At 40.0% G+C, this 18,376-nt stretch overlaps 1 pseudogene; it reads left to right on the top strand.

The window, feature by feature from the left end:
- The first annotated feature begins 1,645 nt into the window (after positions 1–1,645).
- LOC143688260 (guanine nucleotide-binding protein G(I)/G(S)/G(O) subunit gamma-12 pseudogene) lies at positions 1,646–1,860 on the top strand (annotated as a pseudogene).
- Positions 1,861–18,376: the final 16,516 nt, after the last annotated feature.

Genomic DNA, 18,376 nt, shown 5'->3' with positions numbered 1-18,376 from the left:
ATGTAACTTTAAAACATATTACATAATCACAGTGGTCAAAACAGTTGGGTACTGGCATTAAGATAGACATTCTGACTGCTTTAGTTTGCTAAAGCTGCTTGTGCTAGTTTGAAAGGATGTCTGGATCCTAGAAAAGCCATGTTTTAATCAAAATCCCATTTCATAAAGGTAGAATAATCCCTATTCAATACTGCATGTTTGAAACTGTAATCAGATCATCTCTCTGGAGATGTGATTTCATCAGGAGTGATTGTTAAGCTGGATTAGGTGATGACATGTCTCCACCCATTTGAGTGGGTCTTGATTAGTTTCTGAAGTTCTATAAAAGAGGAAACATTTTGGAGAATGATAGATTCAAAAAGAGCAGAGAATGCTGTAGCACCATGAAGCAGAGTCTACCAGCCAGCGACCTTTGGAGACGAAGAAGGAAAACACCTCCCAGGGAGCTTCATGAAACCGGAAGCCAGGAGAGAAAACTAGAAGATGACACCATGCTCGCCACATGACTTTCCAGATGAGACAGGAACCCTGACCTGTTCACCATTTGCCTTCTCACTTGAGAGGGAAACCCTGACCTTCATTGGCTTTCTTGAACCAAGGTATCTATACCTGGATGCCTTTGATTGGACATTTCTATAGACTTGTTGTAATTAGGACATTTTCTCAGCCTTAGAATTATAAACTAGCAACTTATTAAATTCCCCCTTTTTAAAAGCCTTTCCATTTCTGGTATATTGCATTCCAGTAGCTAGCAAAGTAGAACACTGCTGGAATGCGATATATCAAAAACAGAACAGCTTTTAAAAGGGAATTTATTGCATCACAATTTACATGTCTAAGGTCTTGAAAATGTTCAGATTAAGGCACCAAGAAGAGGCTACCTTCACTCAAGAAATGTTGATGCCATCCAGAACACCTCTGTCAGCTGGGAAGACACATGGCTGGCATTTGTTGGGGTGTTTGGCTTCTTGTTTCATACAGCTTCCCCCGGGGCATTTACTTTCTGCATTTCCAAAGGTCTTTGGCTGTGTGGGCTCTGAAGCTTCTTCCAAAATGATTCCCTCCTAAAGGACTCCAGTAAACAACCTACCTTGAATTGTTGAAGAAATATCTCCATGGAAACCACTTAATCAAATAGGTCCCACCCCCATAATTGTGTCAGTCACATCTTCATGGAAACAATAAAAAAGATCCCATCCAACAATATTGAGTCAGAATTAAATAATATGGCTTTTCTGGGGTTCACTTAAGTTTCAAACCAAAACATTCTACACCCTGGATCCCCAAAAGACTTGTTCTTTCCATATACAAAACATTCCTTCCTATCACAATATCACAAAAGCTTTAGACAATTTCAGTGACAATAGAAATACAATATAAAGTTAGAAACAGTACACCAAAGTCAATTACAGGCATGGTCTGTCCTAAGGCAAAATTATCCTATGGAGTCTGTCCAGCTCACTCTGAGCAAGGCGGAGGTGGTTCCTGGAGGCAGAGCAGTAGGAGCCATCTCCAGGAGCCTTTAGAAAAGAGTTCTCAGCAGCAGCCGTGGTAGCATGGCCAGCAGATTCTTTCCTCCACTCAAAACCTGAAACATTGCACCACACGAAGTCTTTCTGATTTCAGGTGAAACCAATTATTGAAGATGTCCAGCAAAACAGCAAGCACCAACATAGCCCAGCAAGGAGAACTGTGCAGCAGTTAAGATTGGAAGCCTCCATTGAAAAAATAAAGGTTTCAAAGGCCTCTATGGACCTCATGTCCTACTGTGAGGAGCATGCCAGGAGTGGCCCTTTACTGATAGGGATTCCAACCTCAGAAAACCCTTTCAAGGATAAGAAAACTTGCATCATCTTATAGTGGGATAATCAAACAGCTCCTCGTTTCTTCTCAACAAAACAAATTATGAGAGCTCCTTGAAGCGATTTACCTTCAACTTATTTAATAACTACTGCTAATAACCAAGATGCTCTCAATTTGAATGCATGGACTCTGAAATCTTTATTTTCCAAGTTGCCCTTTCTCTTAAGTCCACTTACTGATTTAATACAGCATAACTATTGTGTTTTTCATTGGATAATTATGACACCTTACTGGGTTACTTGTTTAAGGAAAAGTTGATCTGGGTCATTTTAAAAACAAAATTATAGACTTCAAAATATACAAATGATTCAGGTATGTCAAAACTTAAATTACCTAAGGACCTTTCTAGGTAAAAATGCCAAGAATAACTTAGATCCTAAAACCCTTTAATTAATATAATGCTCTCAGCAGGGTCTGTACCAAACTGTACAGTACACAGGGGTGTGTGTGCTCTGTGTATACATATGTGCCTTTTTATATGCACATATCAAACAGCTTATTTCCTCCTTAAAGCGCTTCTCTCCCTGTGCCATCAGTTCCTCAACTCCAGAAATTATACATTTATCTTGAGCTCATATAGGTAGAATAAGAAAGTCTTTTCACATAATTATTGTACAAAAAATAAACAACATCCTACAGATTATATTCACTGTAATCAAGTAATGAAGTCAACTCTCCTGTCTTGAAACCTTGCTGGATTTCTTACACTACAATAAACTGGGCAAATTAAAATTTCAAAATGGAACCAAAACGCCCATTTACAGTATGAACTTTGAATTCACACGGGACCTTGTGGTTTTCAGTGAACCTGAGACCCTCGGTGAGGACCCAAGGCTCATGCTCACTGCTGGACTAGAGGCAGACACCTCTGAAATGTCCACCTCGATGACTGGAATGAGACAGCCCAGTGAACACGAACCTGACTACAGGAGAAGCAGGAATGTGTGAAAACCAGCTGCTCTTCTTGGCCCCTCTCTGTGAGACTCTCTCCTAAACACTTCCCCACGCATCTGCTTAACGCTAGGGTGTTCCTATACGTAATCACAGCATCTTTTCTCGCCTGCTGCAGCATCTATTTCCAGAGGGAACATTCGCCTGCCCAACCCCAGGAGGGTAGAACATGGTGGGAAAGAAGCATCCACAAAAAAACACATGCAAGTGTCAAGACAGTGAACTACTTTTGAATATCCACAGTTTCTTTGTTATCTTGTCTCCAAACTGCTCCTAAAGGAGTGCAGGCCCCTAGAGAGGCTCACAACCAGTGGTTGCACTTTTTGGGCCCAAGTGTTCCAGAAGCTGAGTATTGGATTCCTTGTTTTTCCTCTGGGAATGATCACAGTCCTTCACATCTTTGGCATTTCCAGTGGGGATCCCAAAAGAAGGAAACTCTTCTGGCCAGAGGGTATTTTGACTTTATCACAGGGGAAGACAAGATCCTTTTTAAAATGCTCACTGAGGGTCCCAAGCTTTGGACTTTGATATGTTAAGTCATCTTCAGTTCATTGAAAGTAACTACCCATGAAGGATTTAAAACTTATTCTCAAAAAGTATTGAACCACAAGGAGGAATTTACAGTGGTTTTCCCTAACTCTGTACAATTTGCCCTGAAATGCAAACCCCTTTTAAAATGTTTAGGCTTTGAGTGTTTTGCTAATTGCGGGTGAAAAAACACAGTACTATTTTTAAATTGTTCAAATATTTTCTGTATTTCCCCAAGTCATCTATCTCTCCAGTGCTGTGAGAAAAGTCTCACTTTTCTAAGACCATCTGAAAATCAGGCCACTGTCCTTAAACTTTTGTTGCCTATTCCTTGGTTCCATCATATGCCCAGTTCCCAAGTAAATTATAGGCACCTGTTTAAGAGAGATAAAAGTTTTACCTTTCAAAAGGTGAGGTCTGAAATAAGCACCAAAAGGACAACTTTACATTTAATGCTTCACTTAACGAGACAATCTTTTTTTAAGTACATTTTTGTACTCATAGTTTCAGAACAAGAATCTTATTTTTCGCTCTGATTTCTAACACGTTTCTTTAGCTATTTATAATGTCACTTCTTACATAGTATTTTCATGAAATTACTTTTACTATGCCAGTATATGCATATTACTGACAGCAAACATAGTTTATTCTCTAGTGCTAAAACATGTTTTTTTACCTGGCAGGAAACAAATATATTTTTCTGTTTATTTGTTAATCCACTAGTACTGGCAAGGAATGGATTTGAGGTATCAAGAGATTTCATTTTATTTTCACTGACCAAATATAATAATGGCTGTGACTACAAATGTCAGGTAACTTCCTAGCCAAGTACAAGACATGTTTGAGAGAAATGGATTCAAATCCTTTGATGCTGGATCTAAGGGGAGATAGGAGAATTGTAGCTAATGCTGATTGGCTTATAATCAGAAGTCTATGTGAGAAAATAAATGTATACATACATATGATATGCAGAAGTCACTTATTATTTATCAGACTTTATTCTATTCCTGAAGACACAGTTTAAACTGTTCTACAGCAGTTGGTTTATAATGGTGGTTTATAAGTGTTCAGTGTGTTATGTTTTCCAGCTACCACTATAATGACACACTCACATATATACATGCAACTTCTTCACTTCATTTCCATAAAGATATGTAAATATGTTCAATATACCTTGTCTTTGATGCTACTTCTATTAACCGTGATCTCTCTTTTTTTGTTGTTGTTCTTTTATCTTCATTAGCTCATCATAAATCTACACAATTGAGGCCTCAGCACTATGGAAAGTTATGCTGGACAAAATTTCCTGATTTCAGAGTATTTTATAGAAACACGTTTTTTAAATATCACGGAGTTCACAAGCTATGTGTTATAGCTAAATACATTTTTTCCTCAAAATAATTGGATTTTAAAATTATGTACCTTATTAAAATCAAAAGCACCATACTTACCTTTTAAAGGAAAGACCTGATTTGCTTTCTCCTTGCTTAAACTATTTTTGTATTTTGCAATCCTTAAAATCTCAGAAAAAAAACGTTTATAACAATTATGTTATGTTGAGGCATAGGTTAGTTTCAGTGGTGAAAGTTGTGCAAACTTTCTCTTCAGATGCCTTCTACTCATCCCGTTTATAACTAAGATAGTGTCATCTGGCTGATTACTCTGAATTTTAAGCTACGTACACCCATAAAGTGAATTACAGTACATCAGTCCTTTCTCAATAAAGTAAATATTACACCAGACTATGTCATAAATTGTATTGATTTTCTTTTAGGGTAAACCTGTTAATAGGAAAAACTACATAGAATCAAATAGAATTGTATGTACACTCCAGAGAGCACTTACCCGAGGTTACGTGCCCAGATTTTAGCCTTGGATCATTTTCTAGCCAACTCTTTGAGGTGTGACTGTAGATAAGATACTTCCTGAGCTCTGTGGGTCTTGAGTTCTCCAAATGGGTTTGAGGTAGGTGATTGCTGAGACCCCTTCCTGCTCACAGATGCTCAATCCAATAGGTCCTTCGCCTCTACTAGTCCTACCAACATGTTGGTGCTTTAAGCTGCTTCAAATACGAAATCAGTTAGTCTATAATATATGATTATTTAATAGATCATGAAAGGCCTTTAACAAAAGTAGCTTTTTCCCCCCAATTTTGTGGATTTCATTGCTATAATGACTTATTTTTAGCTATGTAGCTACAAACATTCTTTTGATGTCTCGGTAAACTTGTGATTGCTATATACTTGATGAGATTTTGTTATTTTATAGCATTTTGGGCTACTCATCTGTCCAGCATCTTAATGATCTTAGCACTTTGATCATTTTTTGGAACTCTGTCTTATGGGAAGAATAAAAGCATTTACTTCACAGCTAACATGTTCACAGATTTGAAAGAAGTTTAATTAAAATACCATTTGTGTCAAAAGAAAATCCCTTCTGACTCAGATCTGTAAAACTCAGAACAAGTTATCTGCTGCCAATACATGAAGGAGGGACAGTCATAGGGTATATACTCCCATTTCCAAAGGGAGAAGTTGGGAGGAACACAGGGGTCACTGGACCTAAATAGTTTTGAAAAGCTGCAGGACAAATTCCATTAGATTTCAAAGTCTGACAGTCATTTATCCTCAGGGCTTTAGAAAGCACAGACCCACCTTTCCAAGGGCCTACTCAGTGGCCCTGCTCTCTCCAAACACTGGGGTGAATTTTCCAACACTGGGACTCATTGGGCGGGGGCACGTTTTTCTCAGCTCACCCTCACTGAGCATTGGGCAGCAGGCTCTCTGTCACTTCTGGGACACATGATCAACCCCTTCAAAACAATGGGGTTGAAGCAAGGCTCTCCTTAATCCCCAGAGAATATGCTCCACCGTGTTCAAGGCCTGAGGTGGTGGCACAACTCTTTCTGAGCTTTGAGTCAGAATGCCAGCCCTCTACCTTTGAGGCATACTCACCCTTTCCAAGTGCATGGGTGGGTCCAATCTCCTGGCCAAAGTTTTCTTGGTTTCAGACCTTAGCTTCCTTGCTTCTGCTTTTGAAGTTATTTTTTCTTCAGATCGTCCCTTTTCTGTCCATTTTAGCACAGACTGGCAGTGGTTCTTTTTATACACACCCCACAACACTCTTGTTAGTTTCTATGTAGTATGCAGGGATCATAACCATCAGACATAAGGAGTTTCCACAAATCCTTCCTGGATAACTCCATCTCCAATCCTAGCTGTTTCTGAAATGGCTGACTGGTTACATGTTTGTTTAAAACCCCATGTGGAGCACTATTTTCTGTGGGTTCCCTTTATGAAAGCCCAGAATTTTCTAGAGCATCAATTTCTGGTTTCTTTCTACCCAAGAGTTCAGTTCTCAGCTTTTCTCTTTCCTGTAACCTTTCACTATAAGTTGCAAGGAAAAGCCAGGTTGCATTTTTTACATTTAGTTTGAAAATCTCTTCAGCTAAGAACCAAGGCTCACCATTTTTAAATTCTATACTTCCATGAAAAATCAATTTGGCTAAACTCTCTGTCACTTTAAAACAAGGATTGCTTCCCTTCCAATTTGCGATAATAAATTCCTCATTTCTGAGTTAAGCCTCCTCAGAGGTAACTTTAGAGTTCATATTTCTACTCTCATTCTGAGAATTCTTCTGAGTGTTCTCTGCCTTCTCTATCAAGCTCCTCACAACTCTTCCAGAATCTTCCCTATACATTTAAAAAGCTGTTCAACATGTTTGGTATTTGCAAACTGCAGCAGTAAACCACTTCTCCAGGACCAAAATCTGTTTTAGTTTGCTAAAGTTACTGGAATGCAATGTACCAGAAATGGAATGGATTTTAAAAAGGAAATTTATTGCTTACAAGTTTACAGTTCTAAGGCCTTGAAAATGTCCAGATTAAGGCACCAACGAGAGGTTACCATCACTCAAGAAAGGCTTATGCCATCCAGAACACTTCTGTCAGCTGGGAAAGCACATGGCTGACAACTGCTGGAGTCTTTGGCTTTTTGTTTTAAACAGCTTCTCCAGGGGCATTTTCCTTCTGCATTTCCAAAGGTCTCTGGCTGTGTGGGCTCTAAAGCTTTTTCCAAAATCGTTCTCTCTTAAAAGAATTCCAGTAAGCAACTCCACCTGGAATGGGTGGAGACACATCTCTATGAAAAACTCTTAATAAAAAAGGTCCCTCCCATAATTGGATGGGTCATATCTCCATGGAGACAACTTAGTCAAAAAGATCCTACCCAATATGATAGAGCCAGGATTAAATAACATGTTTTTGTCTGGGATACATGACAGTTTCAACCGGCACACTGACCAGTGGAATAGAATTGAGTGTTCAGAAATACACCCTCTCATCTATGGATAATTGATCTTTGGTAATGTGGTCAAGCCAACTCAACTGGAACAGAGCAACCTCTTCAATAAATGGTGTTTGGAGAACTGGATATCTATATTCAAAAGAATGAAAGAGGACCCATATCTTACATCTTATACAAAAATAAACTCAATATGAACCAAAGACCCAAATATTAGAGCTAAGACCATAAAACTTTTAGAAAAAAATGTAGGGAAATAGTTATAAATGTTGTGATAGGAGATGATTTCCTAAACCTTACATCCAAAGAGTGAGCAATGAAGAAAGAAATAGATGAATGAGATCTTCTTAACATTAAACACTTTGGGGCATCAAAAAACTGCCAGGACAGTAAAAAGGCAGCCTAGGTAATGGGAGAGAATATTTGGAAACCACATATCAGATATGGGTTTAATATCCAGAATTCACAGAAAGATTCTACAACTCGACAACAAAAAGACAAAAAAAAAAAAAATCCCAATTTAAAAATGGGCAAAAGACATGGACAGACACTTTTCAGAAGAGAAACTACGAATGGCTACAAAACATATGAAAGGATGCTCAATCTCACTGGCTGTTAGGGAAATGCAAGTTATAATCACAGTGAGATATCATCTCACGCCTACTAGAACAGCCATTATAAAAAAAAAAAGGGACCGCCGCGCGGCGCACGCGCCCCGCAGCAGCCGAGCCGCCCGACCTCCCTACCCCCTCTCTCTCTCCGCCGGACCGCCGCGCGGCGCACGCGCCCCGCAGCAGCCGAGCCGCCCGACCTCCCTACCCCCTCTCTCTCTCCGCCGGACCGCCGCGCGGCGCACGCGCCCCGCAGCAGCCGAGCCGCCCGACCTCCCTACCCCCTCTCTCTCTCCGCCGGACCGCCGCGCGGCGCACGCGCCCCGCAGCAGCCGAGCCGCCCGACCTCCCTACCCCCTCTCTCTCTCCGCCGGACCGCCGCGCGGCGCACGCGCCCCGCAGCAGCCGAGCCGCCCGACCTCCCTACCCCCTCTCTCTCTCCGCCGGACCGCCGCGCGGCGCACGCGCCCCGCAGCAGCCGAGCCGCCCGACCTCCCTACCCCCTCTCTCTCTCCGCCGGACTGCCGCGCGGCGCACGCGCCCCGCAGCAGCCGAGCCGCCCGACCTCCCTACCCCCCCTCTCTACCCCCCTCCTCCCCCTCCTGCTCCGGCTGCTCTCCAACCAACACGGTGCCCTCTTCCCCCGCCTTCACCGTGCTCCTCCGCCACCAGCCTCGACAGCCTTGCCGCCCTCACCTTTCCTCCTCCAGAACAACTACTGGGGGAGTGGAGATAATACAGAGCAGCTCCCGGAGCCACGAGGGAAATCAAAGGGACAGCGTACCCCATCCTGGAACGGCTGACTATCTGGGAGAACCAGCTCCGGTGAGATCACCAAGGGGCACGGGCTTTCCTGGGTGGGACAGCAAGCGACCGGAGTCCCTCCCTTCCACCTTCCCAGGCCAGCAGGTAGAATTGGACAGGCGGTCCCCTTAGGCCGCGGCGGCTGGTGCCCCCACCACACGAGGCCCCCCGGAACAACTGAGATAGTTGGGTCGGAAATCCCCAGACTGCGGAGAACAGTGACCGGGGGATCCCTTCCAAACACGTGACTCCCCCGTCGGCTGGGAGCAGTGCACTCTCCCGGGCTGCGACAGCTGGCGCCCTCCCGCCACGCTTGGTGCCCCGGGCCGACTAGCTAATTTGGCCGGACGCTCTCCTGTGCTGCGACAGCCGGCGACCCTCCCCGCGTTTGGAACCCCGGGCCGGCTGGCATTCTTCCAAGACGCTTCGGTTGCCGAACCTCCCCTACGGCGAGAGTTTTCCAGAGTTGAGGGACCCACAGCAACTTTCGCTGGTGGAACCCACAGACAGGCGTGTGCCACGTGTGCCACCTACTGGGCAGGATAGGAAGAACAGAACCCAGAGACTGCGCAGAAAAATCTTTCAACCTGTGGGGTCGAACACCCGGGGAAATCTGACTAAATGCCCAGACGCCAGCAGAAGATAACGGATCACGCTCAGAAAATTGAACATATGGCCCAGTCAAACGAAGAAACCAATAGTTCAAATGAGATACAGGAGCTGAAACAACTAATGCTGAATATACGAACAGAAATGGAAAACCTCTTCAAAAACGAAATCGATAAATTGAGGGAGGACATGAAGAAGACATGGGCTGAACATAAAGAAGAAATAGAAAAACTGAAAAAACAAATCACAGAACTTATGGAAGTGAAAGATAAAGTAGAAAAGATGGAAAAAACAATGGATACCTACAACGACAGATTTAAAGAAACAGAAGATAGAATTAGTGATTTGGAGGATGAAACATCTGAACTCCAAAAAGAAACAGAAACTATCCAGAAAAGAATGGAAAAATTTGAACAAGGTATCAGGGAACTCAAGGACAATGTGAACCGTACAAATATACGTGTAGTGGGTATCCCAGAAGGAGAAGAGAAGGGAAAAGGAGGAGAAAAACTAATGGAAGAAATTATCACTGAAAATTTCCCAACTCTTATGAAAGACCTAAAATTACAGATCCAAGAAGTGCAGCGCACCCCAAAGAGATTAGACACAAATAGGCGTTCCCCAAGACACTTACTAGTTAGAATGTCAGAGGTCAAAGAGAAAGAGAGGATCTTGAAGGCAGCGAGAGAAAAACAATCTGTCACATACAAGGGAAACCCAATAAGACTATGTGTAGATTTCTCAGCAGAAACCATGGAAGCTAGAAGACAGTGGGATGATATATTTAAGGTACTAAAAGAGAAAAACTGCCAGCCAAGACTCCTATATCCAGCAAAATTGTCCTTCAAAAATGAGGGAGAATTTAAAACATTCTCAGACAAAAAGTCACTAAGAGAATTTGTGACCAAGAGACCAGCTTTGCAAGAAATACTAAAGGAAGCATTAGAGTCAGATACAAAAAGACAGAAGAGAGAGACATGGAGAAAAGTGTAGAAAGAAGGAAAGACAGATATGATATATATAATACAAAAGGCAAAATGGTAGAGGAAAATATTATCCAAACAGTAATAACTCTAAATGTCAATGGACTGAATTCCCCAATTAAAAGACATAGACTGGCAGAATGGATTAAAAAACAGGATCCTTCTATATGCTGTCTACAGGAAACACATCTTAGACCCAAAGATAAATATAGGTTGAAAGTGAAAGGTTGGGAAAAGATATTTCATGCAAACAACAACCAGAAAAGAGCAGGAGTGGCTATACTAATATCCAACAAATTAGACTTCAAATGTAAAACAGTTAAAAGAGACAAAGAAGGACACTATATACTAATAAAAGGAACAATTAAACAAGAAGACATAACAATCATAAATATTTACGCACCGAACCAGAATGCCCCAAAATACGTGAGGAATACACTACAAACACTGAAAAGGGAAATAGACACATATACCATAATAGTTGGAGACTTCAATTCACCACTCTCATCAATGGACAGAACATCTACACAGAGGATCAATAAAGAAATAGAGAACCTGAATATTACTATAAATGAACTTGACTTAACAGACATTTATAGGACATTACATCCCACAACAGCAGGATACACCTTTTTTTCAAGTGCTCATGGATCATTCTCAAAGATAGACCATATGCTGGGTCACAAAGCAAGTCTTAACAAATTTAAAAAGATTGAAATCATACACAACACTTTCTCGGATCATAAAGGAATGAAGTTGGAAATCAATAATAGGCGGAGTGCCAGAAAATTCATAAATACATGGAGGCTCAACAACACACTCTTAAACAACAAGTGGGTCAAAGAAGAAATTGCAAGAGAAATTAGTAAATACCTAGAGGCAAATGAAAATGAAGACACAACATATCAAAACTTATGGGACGCAGCAAAGGCAGTGCTAAGAGGGAAATTTATTGCCCTAAATGCCTTTATCAGAAAAGAAGAAAAGGCAAAAATGCAGGAATTAACTGTCCACTTGGAAGAACTGGAGAAAGAACAGCAAACTAATCCCAAAGCAAGCAAAAGGAAAGAAATAACAAAGATTAGAGCACAAATAAATGAAATTGAAAACATGAAAACAATAGAGAAAATCAATAAGACCAGAAGTTGGTTCTATGAGAAAATCAACAAGGTTGATGGGCCCTTAGCAAGATTGACAAAAAGAAGAAGAGAGAGGATGCAAATAAATAAGATTAGAAATGAAAGAGGAGACATAACTACTGACCTCACAGAAATAAAGGAGGTAATAACAGGATACTATGAACAACTTTACGCTAATAAATACAACAATTTAGAAGAAATGGACAGGTTCCTGGAAAGACATGAACAACCAACTTTGACTCAAGAAGAAATAGACGACCTCAACAAACCAATCACAAGTAAAGAGATTGAATTAGTTATTCAAAACCTCCCTAAAAAGAAAAGTCCAGGACCAGACGGCTTCACATGTGAATTCTATCAAACATTCCAGAAAGAATTAGTACCTACTCTCCTCAAACTCTTCAACATAATCGAAGTGGAGGGAAAACTACCTAATTCATTCTATGAAGCCAACATCACCCTCATACCAAAACCAGGCAAAGATATTACAAAAAAAGAAAACTACAGACCAATCTCTCTAATGAATACAGATGCAAAAATCCTCAATAAAATTCTAGCAAATCGTATCCAGCAACACATTAAAAGAATTATACATCATGACCAAGTAGGATTCATCCCAGGTATGCAAGGATGGTTCAACATAAGAAAATCAATTAATGTAATACACCATATCAACAAATTAAAGCAGAAAAATCACATGATCATCTCAATTGATGCAGAGAAGGCATTTGACAAGATTCAACATCCTTTCCTGCTGAAAACACTTCAAAAGATAGGAATACAAGGGAACTTCCTTAAAATGATAGAGGGAATATATGAAAAACCCACAGCTAATATCATCCTCAATGGGGAAAAATTGAAAACTTTCCCCCTAAGATCAGGAACAAGACAAGGATGTCCACTATCACCACTATTATTCAACATTGTGTTGGAAGTTCTAGCCAGAGCAATTAGGCAAGAAAAAGAAATACAAGGCATCAAAATTGGAAAGGAAGAAGTAAAACTATCACTGTTTGCAGACGATATGATACTATATGTAGAAAACCCAGAAAAATCCACAACAAAATTACTAGAGCTAATAAATGAGTACAGCAAAGTAGCAGGCTACAAGATCAACATTCAAAAATCTGTAGCTTTTCTATACACTAGTAATGAACAAGCTGAGGTAGAAATCAAGAAACGAATCCCATTTACAATCGCAACTAAAAGAATAAAATACCTAGGAATAAATTTAACCAAAGAGACAAAAAACCTATATAAAGAAAACTACAAAAAACTGTTAAAAGAAATCACAGAAGACCTAAATAGATGGAAGGGCGTACCGTGTTCATGGATTGGAAGACTAAATATAGTTAAGATGTCAATCCTACCTAAATTGATTTACAGATTCAATGCAATACCAATCAAAATCCCAACAATTTATTTTTCAGAAATAGAAAAACCAATAAGCAAATTTATCTGGAAGGGCAGGGTACCCCGAATTGCTAAAAACATCTTGAGGAAAAAAAACGAAGCTGGAGGTCTCGCGCTGCCTGACTTTAAGGCATATTATGAAGCCACAGTGGTCAAAACAGCATGGTATTGGCATAAAGATAGATATATCGACCAATGGAATCGAATAGAGTGCTCAGATATAGACCCTCTCATCTATGGACATTTGATCTTTGATAAGGCAGTCAAGCCAACTCACCTGGGACAGAACAGTCTCTTCAATAAATGGTGCCTAGAGAACTGGATATCCATATGCAAAAGAATGAAAGAAGACCCATCTCTCACACCCTATACAAAAGTTAACTCAAAATGGATCAAAGATCTAAACATTAGGTCTAAGACCATAAAACAGTTAGAGGAAAATGTTGGGAGATATCTTATGGATCTTACAACTGGAGGTGGTTTTATGGACCTTAAACCTAAAGCAAGAACACTGAAGAAGGAAATAAATAAATGGGAGCTTCTCAAAATTAAACACTTTTGTGCATCAGAGAACTTCATCAAGAAAGTAGAAAGACAGCCTACACAATGGGAGACAATATTTGGAAATGACATATCAGATAAGGGTCTAGTATCCAGAATTTATAAAGAGATTATTCAACTCAACAACAAAAAGACAGCCAACCCAATTACAAAATGGGAAAAAGACTTAAACAGACACCTACCAGAAGAAGAAATACGGATGGCCAAGAGGCACATGAAGAGATGCTCAATGTCCCTGGCCATTAGAGAAATGCAAATCAAAACCACAATGAGATATCATCTCACACCCACCAGAATGGCCATTATCAACAAAACAGAAAATGACAAGTGCTGGAGAGGATGCGGAGAAAGAGGCACACTTATTCACTGTTGGTGGGAATGTCAAAGGGTGCAACCACTGTGGAAGGCAGTTTGGCGGTTCCTCAAAAAGCTGAATATAGAATTGCCATACGACCCAGCAATACCATTGCTAGGTATCTACTCAAAGGACTTAAGGGCAAAGACACAAACGGACATTTGCACACCAATGTTTATAGCAGCGTTATTTACAATTGCAAAGAGATGGAAACAGCCAAAATCTCCATCAACAGAAGAGTGGCTAAACAAACTGTGGTATATACATACGATGGAATATTATGCAGCTTTAAGACAAGATAAACTTGTGAACCATGTAATAACATGGATGGACCTAGAGAATATTATGCTGAGTGAATCCAGCCAAAAACTAAAGGACAAATACTGTATGGTCCCACTGTTGTGAACGGACATTCGAGAATAAACTTGAAATATGTCATTGGTAACAGAGTTCAGCAGGAGTTAGAAACAGGGTAAGACAATGGGTAATTGAAGCTGAAGGGATACAGATTGTGCAACAGGACTAGATACAAAAACTCAAAAATGGACAGCACAATAATACCTAATTGTAAAGTAATCATGTTAAAATACTGAATGAAGCTGCATCTGAGCTATAGGGTTTTTTTTTTGTTTTTGTTTGCTTGTTGGTTTGTTTGTTGTTGTTGTTTTTTACTATTACTACTACTTTTATTTCTTTTCTTTATATTGACATTTTATATCTTTTTCTGTTGTGTTGCTAGTTCCTCTAAACTGATGCAAATGTACTAAGAAACAATGATCATGCATCTATGTGATGATGTTAAGAATTACTGAGTGCATATGTAGAATGGTATGATTTCTAAATGTTGTGTTAATTTCTTTTTTTTCTTTCCGTTAATAAAAAAAAATAAAATAAAAAAAAAAAAGGAAAACTGCAAGTGCTGGAGAGTACGTGTAGAGAGATGCACACTTATCCACTGTTGGTGGGAATGTAGAATGGTGCAACCACTCTGGAAGGCAGTTTGGTGATTCCTCAGGAAGCTAAGTATAGAATTGTCATATGATCCGGCAATCCCATTACTAGGGATATATTCAGAGGAACTGAAGGCAAGGACACAAACACACATTTGCACACCAATGTTTTTTGTGGCATTATTCATGATTGCCAAGAGATGGATACAGCCCAAATGTCCATCAACGGATGAGTGACTAAACAAATTGTGGAATATACATACAATGGAATATTAAACAGCTGGAAGACAGAATAAAGACATGAAGCATGTAACAACATGGATGAAACTTGAGAACATTATGCTGAGTGAAATTAGCCAGAAACAAAAGGACAAATACTGTATGATCTCACTAATATGAACTAACATTAATGAGTGAACTTTGAGGGTCAAAGTTAAGAACACAGGTTACCAGGATATAGTAATAGGGTAGAAATTGGGCAGTTGCTGCTGAAGGAGAGCAGAATGCTTAATAGGACTAATTGTAAAGATCCAGAAGTGGGTAACACAAAACTATATGATAGTAGTACAATATTGTAAATACAATACTCTCACAGTATTGTAAGAAGCTGAGTGTGAGTACGATTGAAGGAGGAGGGCTGGATACATGTATGACACCAGAAGGAAAGACAGAGGATAAAAATAGAGATGGTATAACTTAGCGATGCCTAGAGTGAATAACGATGGTGATTAAATGTACAAATATAAGAACGATATTTTTGCATGAGGGAGAACAAGTGAATGTCAACATTACAAGGGTTGAAAATATGATGGTATACCAGGAAAAATGCAATCAATGCAAACCAGGGTCTATAGTTGAAAGTAATATTGTAATATGTTTCCACTGAATGTAATAAAGGCAATAGGCCAAAGTTAATTGTCAGTAAGTGAGAGATATGAGGGAGAAGTACAGATCCTCTTTGGAAGAAGTGGAAATGTTCTCATATAGATTGTGGTGGTGATGGCATGGTTATGTGATTATACTGGGAACTGTTGATTTTTTACTGAGATTGGATTGTATGATGTGTGAATAAAACTGTTTTAAAATGAACAGAGAGATAAAAGTGCTGGAGAAAATATGGAGAGAGAGCGATATACCTATTCAGTGTGGGTAGGGAAGTAGGATGGTGCAGTCCCTCTGGAGGGCAGTGTGGTCACCCCATAAGAGGCTAAGGGTAGGTTTGCTGTATGATCCTGCAACCGCACAGTTAGGTGTATACTTGGAGGAACTGAGAGCAGGGATGTGAATGGATATTTGCAGACCTTTGCACACTGGTGCTTATGGCGGCAGTGTTTGAGTTTTACCATGGACAGAGGTGGCCTAAGGTACACTGACTAAGAAATTGAAGGGGAAACTGAGATGTATACATACAATGGCCTATGGAGAAGTTACAAGAAGGAATGAAGTTGTGAGTCATGCAACTAGGCAATTGAACCTTGAGGATAGTATGTTGAATGAAATAAGCCAGAAATGAAAAGACAAATATTATAATGCCTCACTAATATGGGCTACCTATAATGTGCAAACTCTGCAAATTGAATTTGAGAGCATTAATTATCAGGTGAAGGCCTATTGTAAAGGTTCTTAAACTGTAAGCTCTTACAGCAGTCACATCTGTTGCAGAGTTGTAACTGTTATTTATAAATTCTGAAATGCTGAACTCTTTGTGTATAACCTGGTTGTTTCCTAGAACTTCGGGTATTTGTGTGACACCTGAGACTCAGAGCTAGAGTTCTGCAGCTATAAAAGTCAGCATTACCCCATAGAGTAACTGTTAAAAATCCTGAAAAAGTGATCAGACTTTAATTAGAGATATGAATGAAGCTTATCTGTTTAAAACTAAGGTAAATCAGACTAAAGACTAAAGATGATATTGACTATTTTAAAACTTCAATTTTTGTGTGAGATCAAAGGATAAGATGTTGATTTTGTACAAAATTTATATTTTGATAGCACACTATCTAGTTTAACTTGGGTGGATCAGTTTTGTTCCAACGCCATAACTACACAGAACCTTGAATAAGGAGTGAGATCTTGTTGGTTTGTACAGGTTAGTGTGATGCCCCAAAATATCCCAGAGTAATATGGACAGAAGATTACAAAGTATTTGCAAAGTTCCCTTTAGGAACTGGGGGAAAAAAGTGGAAATATTAAACTTCCCCACCATTGGGGACTGCCAATTTGATAGGCTAGGCCCTTGATCTTGGGGCTTGCCTTATGAAACTTATTCCTGTAAAGGAGAAGCTAAGTCTACTTATGATTATGCCTAAGAGTCACCCCTCAGAGAACCTCTTTTGCTGCTCAGATGTGGCCTCTCTCTCTCTCTAAGCCAAGTCGGCAGGTGAGCTCACTGCCTTCGCCCCTATGTGGGATGTGACTCCCAAAGGTGTAATTCTCCCTGGTAACATGGGACATGACTCCAAGGGATTAGCCAGGCCCTTGTATCATGAGATTGAGAAAGACTTCTTAACCAAAAGAGGGAAGAGAAATGAAACAAAATAAAGTTTCAGTGGCTGAGAGATTTCAAAGTTGAGAGGTCATTCTGGAGGTTATTCTTATGCAGAATGTAGGTATCCCTTTCCAGTTTTTGGTGTATTGGAGTAGCTAGAGGAAAATATCTGAAACTGTTGAACTGTAATCCAATAGTCTTAACTCTTGAATACGACTGAATAACTATAGAGTATTTAAGGTATGGGTGTGTGTGCCAGTTTGAAAAGATTATGTTCCATAGAATACTCATGTTTTAAACCTGATCCATCTTGTGGAGGCAGCTATTTCTTTTAATCCCTATTCAGTACTGTAGGTTGGAAACTTGATTTGACAATTTCCCTGGAGATATGATGCGACCAATTGTGTGTATTAACCTTTGATTAGAGGGAGATGTGACTCCACCCATTCCAGGTAGATCTTGATTAGTTTACTGAAGTCCTTTAAAAGAGGAAACATTTTGGACAAAGCTTCAGAGCCATGAGAACCATGAGATCCCATGCAGCCAGAGACCTTTGGAGATAAGGAAAGAAAACACCCCTGCGGGAGCTTCATGAAACAAGATGACTGGAGAAAAAGCTAGCAGACATCACCATGCTTGCCATGTGCCTTTTCAATTGAAAGAGAACCCCTGAACCTCATCAGCCTTCTTGAACCAAGGTATATTTCCCTGGGTGTCTTGGAATGGACATTTCTATAGCCTTGCTTTAATTTGGCCATTTTCATAGCTTTAGAATTGTAAACTTGCATCTTAATAAATTCCCCTTTTAAGAAGTCATTC

Source organism: Tamandua tetradactyla, chromosome 1 (assembly GCF_023851605.1).
Source record: "Tamandua tetradactyla isolate mTamTet1 chromosome 1, mTamTet1.pri, whole genome shotgun sequence".
Taxonomy (NCBI): Eukaryota; Metazoa; Chordata; class Mammalia; order Pilosa; family Myrmecophagidae; genus Tamandua; species Tamandua tetradactyla.
The sequence above is the reverse complement of the archived record's forward strand: the minus strand, read 5'-3'. Positions and strand labels throughout refer to the sequence as shown.